The sequence below is a fragment of the Melozone crissalis genome, unplaced genomic scaffold (assembly GCF_028551555.1).
Source record: "Melozone crissalis strain CALT ecotype California unplaced genomic scaffold, PUWL_Pcris_2 ptg000016l_1, whole genome shotgun sequence".
NCBI classification, from domain to species: Eukaryota; Metazoa; Chordata; class Aves; order Passeriformes; family Passerellidae; genus Melozone; species Melozone crissalis.
In genome coordinates, this window is record NW_026535794.1 from 55742484 (window position 1) to 55749521 (window position 7038).

Consider the following 7038-nt stretch of genomic DNA (forward strand, 5'->3'; position numbering starts at 1 on the left):
CAGAACCTATCCCAAAAGCCCAACGATGCCCTTTTGAGTCCTTGAAATACACTCTCCTGAGTTAATCTATGCCAAGATGCATGGGGTCTTTGGGCAAATCAGAATGGGGTGATTTTGTCATTCATTCCCAATCAGGCTCACCTCAGGTCCCAGTGCTGTCAGCTGTTGGGACCCCTCTGTCACCCCAGAAATAGAGATAGATCATGCCCCTACAGATCTTGATGGCATCAGAGTACACTGTGTGCCAGGTCAACTAAAGCCTTATTACTCTTGTGGCTCTGATGTGCCAGGCCATGGGATCCACACAGTCCAATAGAGCTGATTCTCCCTTTCTTCCACATGGCTGGAGGCAGGGCCCCGGTAGTTCTGGTCATGGCAGTCATTGCTCAGTTCTTGTAAACATGAACTAGAGATCTCTTCAAGAGGATCAGGAATAACATTCAGCCCTTCCATTCTGTCTGAAGACTTGGCCACTGGAAACTGGATTATCCTTGAAGAATTTCCATTGGTGGTTGTTCTTCCTCTCAATTCATGTCCCCCTGTGGTTAGGGCAGAGGTGGGTTTTCCATCCCACGTTCTCGTGTCCTCTCTGTGGTCGTGCAGGTAAAACTGCAGGTTACCTCATGGTGTGTACCCCTCTCTCCAGCAGAGGGGTACATGCTCCCAGTAGCAGAGATTGTGGTCCATACTGGCAGAGGCATGGGACATTTTCTCTCCAGGTTGCTTGAGTCTTTCAAGTCTGTCCGCAGTCTTGTTCAGCCTTTTCATAGCCGAGGCACAGGTTGGTAGGGAGGAAAGAAGAACTTCATATTGTCGAAGTCAGGTGATCACCTGAAGCAGTGTTTCTTCTTTCATTGACATCAATGCCAAAGGGCTGGTGTAAAATGATGGCACACTCCATAGAAACTTCTGCCACATGGATCCTGTACACCGGATCCGATCTGGATCTACAGGGCACTGTTTGTTATTTGAATCCCTTATAGATTACCTCCAGCACAGCTGATAATTCTTTCAGGTCCTGGATACCTTTCTCCATGGCATTCCACTTGTCTCGGTGCACTATTAGGTCATCCATGAGAGAATACTGTTCCCTCATGTTTGACTGATGTTGCCTTCAGAGGCTGAGAGTTTCTGTCCTCTTTCCAATCCCCTTGCCAATGCCTACATCCTGGAACGGGGATCCCAATTGCCTGGCTTCACTACCATCTAGTTTCGTATTGCATGTTGTGATATCCCAGCATCAGAACAGGCAGGTCACAAGGGGCTCTCCTGACTGGTGGCTGAAATGTTTTTGCATATCTTGCAGCTCACCTGAAGGTAGGGATCAGGTGATTCTCTCTGGCCCTGCTTCTTCCTCCTGTTGTGAGTGCCCTATTCCTCTTCATCCTTCACTAAGTGAACTAAATTTTTCTTGAATTTCTTTATAGGGCCACCTGCTACAGACACAAGTTGTTCAACTGGTTCAGCTGCAGTGGCCACAGTGCCTGCTGATGTGTTTTCCTTCTCTTCCCCCTGAGGGTGCTGTCTAGTACAGAGCACTGTCCAATAAATAGTAGCCAGGGCCCAGCAATAAATTACTCCTGTCTGGAACTGCCACAGCATTCTCCTTGTAAATACTTTATGACTTTATCAGGATCCTGTAGTTGTTCAGAGATGAACTCCCAAGTAATTGGAGCAGATAATATCCAGCAACTTTTTCTCCCACATTCCATGCCACTCAGACTATCCACCATCAGGGCAGATCTCTGAATCACCTTCCTATAAATCTCTGTGCTGACTCTAACCATGGAGTGGACTGTCTGAGAAGACCTGGCAGACTTAGCAACAACATGCTTTCCTTAACATCCAGATGGAATTCAAAATTATCCAAAGCTGTTTTAACAGGCCTGAAGAAGAAAAGGGAGTGAAAAGGTGGGGAAAATCATGTTCCCCTCACTGGCTGGGTGTGGTAGTTAATGAATTCCCAGTGGTAGAAGACAAGTCCAGTGCAGGAGAACAACTCTGAATACACATCCCAAATGACTCTTTTTGCCCTTGATGTTATCATGACATAAATTGATATTATAAAGCATATCTACAAAGTAATCCTGATCTCTCTCTCCACTCTGAAAAAGAGCACCATGGTGGGGACATATTGCATATAGTGAAACGTATACAGGGTTAGATACCCCAACCACATTAAAAGACTGAGCAACATTGTAACCCGAGGGCTCCACAGCTAATATATAAATACTTAGATCAAAATTTTTCCAACACATTCTGATCAGATCTGTTGTTATCTCAGCATTTCATACCCCACACTGAGTGCAAATTAAAAACTGTCATCATTTAAGCCAGTACAGAATTTAAACTCCCCACAGCTCCTCCCCTTTTCCACTCTCTCTAGTGAGACAGAGAGAGAGAGAGAGAAAAGGCAGAGATTATGGGTGTCTTTCTTGAATTGTGGAGACCAGAATCGAACAAAATACTTCTTACTAGAGCCCAGTGGAGGGGCAGGATCACCTCCCTTGACCACACTCTTCCTGATGCATGCCAGGATACCATTGGCACTCCTGGCTGCAAGGGTACTGCTGTCTTATGGTCATTCAGAACTACCCCAAGGTGCTTATTCACAGAGCTGCTCTGAAGCAGATCAGCTTCCAACCTGTGCTGGTACTTGGGGTTATTCCTCCCCAGGTGCAGGACCCTACACTTGCCTTTGTTGAACTTCATTAGGTTCCTCCCCACCCAATCCTATCAAGGCCCCACTGAATGGCAGCACAGCTCTCAGGTATATCAGCCACTCCTCTTAGTTTCATATGATTGGCAAACTTGTTAAGGACACATTCTATCCCTTCATCCAGGTCATTGATAAACAAGTTGAATAATACTGAACCCAATACTGGTTCTTGGGGAACGCCACTGACTAAAAGCCTCCAACTGGAATCTACTCCGCTGATTGTGACACTCTGATCCAGTACCATTCATCCAGTTCTTGATCTACCTCACAGTCCATTTCTTTGACCTGCATTTTGCAAGCTTACCTATAAGGACTGGAGACAGTGAAAAAATCCCTTGTAGAAATCAAGGTAGACAAGATCCACTGCTTTCTCCTTGTCAGCCCAGATGGTCTGTACTCTCTACTGGGATAAACCAGCTGACAATTGAACCTGTATCTATTGTCAGCAAGAGATCAGAATTTCAAGTCTCTTCCAGAGCTGCATGCTTTTATTTAGCATGAAAAGAAAAGCCTCTGGTGAGTGTAGAGGGAATCTTCAGCTTACAAGAAAATCAGTACTTTAGAAGATGCCTGACTTACTTAACAGAACAGAGTAATAGGCAGATTCTCAAACTTCTTGGTAGGATATTTTTTAACACCATACTTTGTGCATTTTTGTCATGCATTGCCAACATGCCATATGCTTATAACACATGGTAAAAGCATGGGTAAGAAAATGTAATTGTGACATGTAAAGCCAGCTCCAGATCCATAATACTTCTGAGCTAAAATACACTTGTGCATTTGTTATGTAAGTTTAGAGGCCTTTTTTATCAAGCTCTTTGTACGTGTATCACTAAAAGGGATTACGTACCTAAAAACTTAACAGCTTCTATAGAAAGAGAACAAGGACTGGAGAAGGTGGTATCAGCCAGGGTTTCAAATCTGTAGTCCGTAGTTTGCTACTGATTTTCAGAAGCTAAAAACTTTTCACTTGAGTATCCTGATGTCAATTTACTACACTGGAAAAGCAGTTTTAACTGATTGTTTCTAAAGTGTTTAAAAATTATGTGCAGTGCTGAGTTACTTCAGAACTGAAATGCTGAATTTATAATTTAATTGCCTAATGGCAAGCTTAGGTCTTCTGTTTTTCTATATGTAAAGATAGCAGCTCTTATCTCAAAGAGTTTATACTGTGAAGAGATAATAAAGAATATTATTGGTGGAGAAAAAAGCTAATAAGTGATAAAGAAGATTTACCTGAGGTGAGTCACACAAGACAGAGTGACAGATTTGGAATAAAGTCCAGGCTTCCTGCATTCCAGATCAGTTTCAGACATACTAGATCTTGCTGTCTTCAGCTACCACTGTTACTTATCTCCCTGGAGAGATGAGGAGACTAGCAGCTGTCCTCACATACTGGCATATGGGGCAGACTCCTCTTCAGAAGTTGCTGCAGGAGTATGTCTTTCCAATCATACCACCAATAAAACCAACTGCATTTGAGAAAAGTAGACAATAGAAGAAAATGCATGAGAAATTGCAGTTAGGGAGCTTAACACACTGGGTCTTGTAGGAACATAGACTGCATCCATGACTGAGCGCAGAGAGGGGGTCTTTCATGGAAATATTCAGAACATAGCTAAGACCAGTCTTACAGGTATACATGTTTATAAATGGACATTAAGACTTGGAAATTATTGTAATAGCTGATTGAAGAACATTTTATTACTTGTTCCCACAAAAAAACACTATTATAATTGCAAGATTACCTGCCACCAAACAATATTTAGACTTCTCCGACATTATGTGTATGATACAGTTTTATCAGTGCGCCCAAGCACAAGACACTGTAAACCCAGGGTTACTCTGTTCCTTGTCTTTTTCTTTGCCTCCTATCTCTCAGCCAGCCCTTGAGCTAATCACAAACTATGAGGAGAGAGAAGGAAAGGCTGTCCTTCATTTATCATCACCTCAGACTTATAGCCCAAGTGGTCACTCAGTTCAGACAGATTTAATTCGTTCATCTAACAAGAGAAAGCAAAGCCAAGGCCAAGATAAAATTTCATTCATTTATCATGCCCTATAACACATGGGAACCAAAATGGTTCCCTGAAAGTGACAGTGAGCCTGGCAGTCCTCTAGGAGAGCAATGGGAACCTGCACCTGGCTGTGACGCAACTTTCTAGGATTAAATCCCCGTGAACACCATGGAAGAGGGAATAATGAGAATGTTGCTCTTTTCCTTTTGCTGTCAAATTCAAATCTGGATCCCTTCTGTTGTCAAGGTTTTTGAACCTTGAATTTTAATTTTGATAGATTTATCACCAACCATCGAGTTGCACAGAGTTGTTTCCATCTATTTCTGGACCTACTGGCTGTGCTGGGATAGCAAACGGTAGGAGAAGGTATTATCTTAAATGAGCTACATGAAACAGATTTCTGTCCGTGTCCCCTCGGCATTTCTTGATAACAACACTGTCAACAGATCTAAACATTGTCAAGATGTGTGAAAGGAGCTAAGTTTATGTCTGCGACTAGAACTTTTCAGAGAATGGGTTTCAAAAACTTTTCATGTTTTTATTTTTTCAACAAGCAGGAAAAATTTCCGTAGAAAGCAGATACTTTTTGTAAAAAAATTTTTTTAATCGGGACACCAGTTTGCTTTTGGAAGAGTTTTGTTGAGAAAATGTTAACAGGCTCTTCTTGGTGGTTTAGTGGTTCGAACATTTCATTACATAACTTTGCATGTCTGCTAATGGAAGACAGTTCAGCTTAAACCTTTCAGACTTCTAGTGGATGGTTGTGACCCAGTTTTCACCAATCCACTGAATTTTTTACAGTACTGATGACTCAGCTCTCAGCACACGCTCTGTGCAGTAAATATTTAGGTCAATGAGAGAACAACTTTGTATATATAAGGCTTAAAGATGGTTTTACTCAAAGGACATTTTTCTCTGTATGGCCTTGTAACGCTTTTGTGCAAAGCTGAAGTAGCACCATAGAATCTAACATGTTTGACACTAACACAAGTCTTTCACCCTAGCTTCACCAGCGCATATTTTCCCCAGCAGTCTATGTGCGCAAGAAATGAAGCAAAAAGCCACACACAATTGTCCTCTTGAGGAGAAGAAGAAAGAACAAATGTGTGACTCACATCAATTCCTGCTCTAATGGAAGGTCCTCTGATGCTGTAATGATGAACACAATATGAAAGACTGAACAGAAGTACTTTTGCTTAATTGTCAAGCTTTTACTGCTCCTTTTCTGGGATCATGTCAAAAAGAGATACATGGACCACTGAATATTGTTCTCCAAGAAAAGCCTATATGTAAATAAGCAATAGACAACAATGCAAATGCTTATCACTGAAATTCTTAGCTTGTCCTTGTAGATAAAATATTACTGCTAACATATGAAAAACAATTATTTATGTATTTCTATATACGTTCTTTTTTACAGTAAACTCATTCCATCTTATTGTATGCATTCTTTATGCATTTCTTTAGTACATATGTTTCTGTGTGTCTGGGTCTCAAAGAATTTTGGAACTTTTCTGCTTGTTGATTAATTCCAAGTTGTGGACTTGATCTCATACTTAAGCAATGAATGTCAAATTTCAGAGAACAAGTGGTTTCTCTTTGCACAATTACTTTCATACATGGAAACTTTCCTTCCTGCAAGTGCATTAAGGTTAATTTTGCCTGTTCCTCTACTCTTGTGTTCTAGATTTGCTGCTGGAGCAAGGGCTTTCTGAGCAGCCCTGGAAATGGGATGGGAAACAGGAGTTGCGCTTGCCTGTAGGCAAGAGAAAAGAAAGTAATTAAATACCTTGTAGTGACCATAACATATTTGATAAGAATAGTTTTGAATTTTAGGCTTCTGAATTCAGTTGTAGTAAATTTTTTTAAATTTAAATAATTTAAATTTTCTCTGACTCCAGAAAGGTCTCCCGAGCACTTCTCAGTAAAAGAACTCAATAGATCATTTTTAAGGAGTTATAGATCCATTAAACACAGAGAAATTCCATAATGTATCACAATTACAAAACTACCTGGGCTAGGCAGAGTAACATTTTGTTGAGTCACTGGATTAGACTCTTTAAGTCGATGTGCTTATGTTCATTTATAAATCACTTTAATAAATAAGCAGCATTCCAAACTGCAATTTACTGTCTTTAGATAATTGCATAATTGAAGAATTCTTTACAGTATTTATATGAGGAAATTGGCAATTCATAAATGTTAAATTATACTGTTTCTGCCTGTTTGCCAATTGCATAAAATTACTGAACTAAATCTTGCAGTCATCACCGTAACATAGCTTAAGCTACAGTAAAT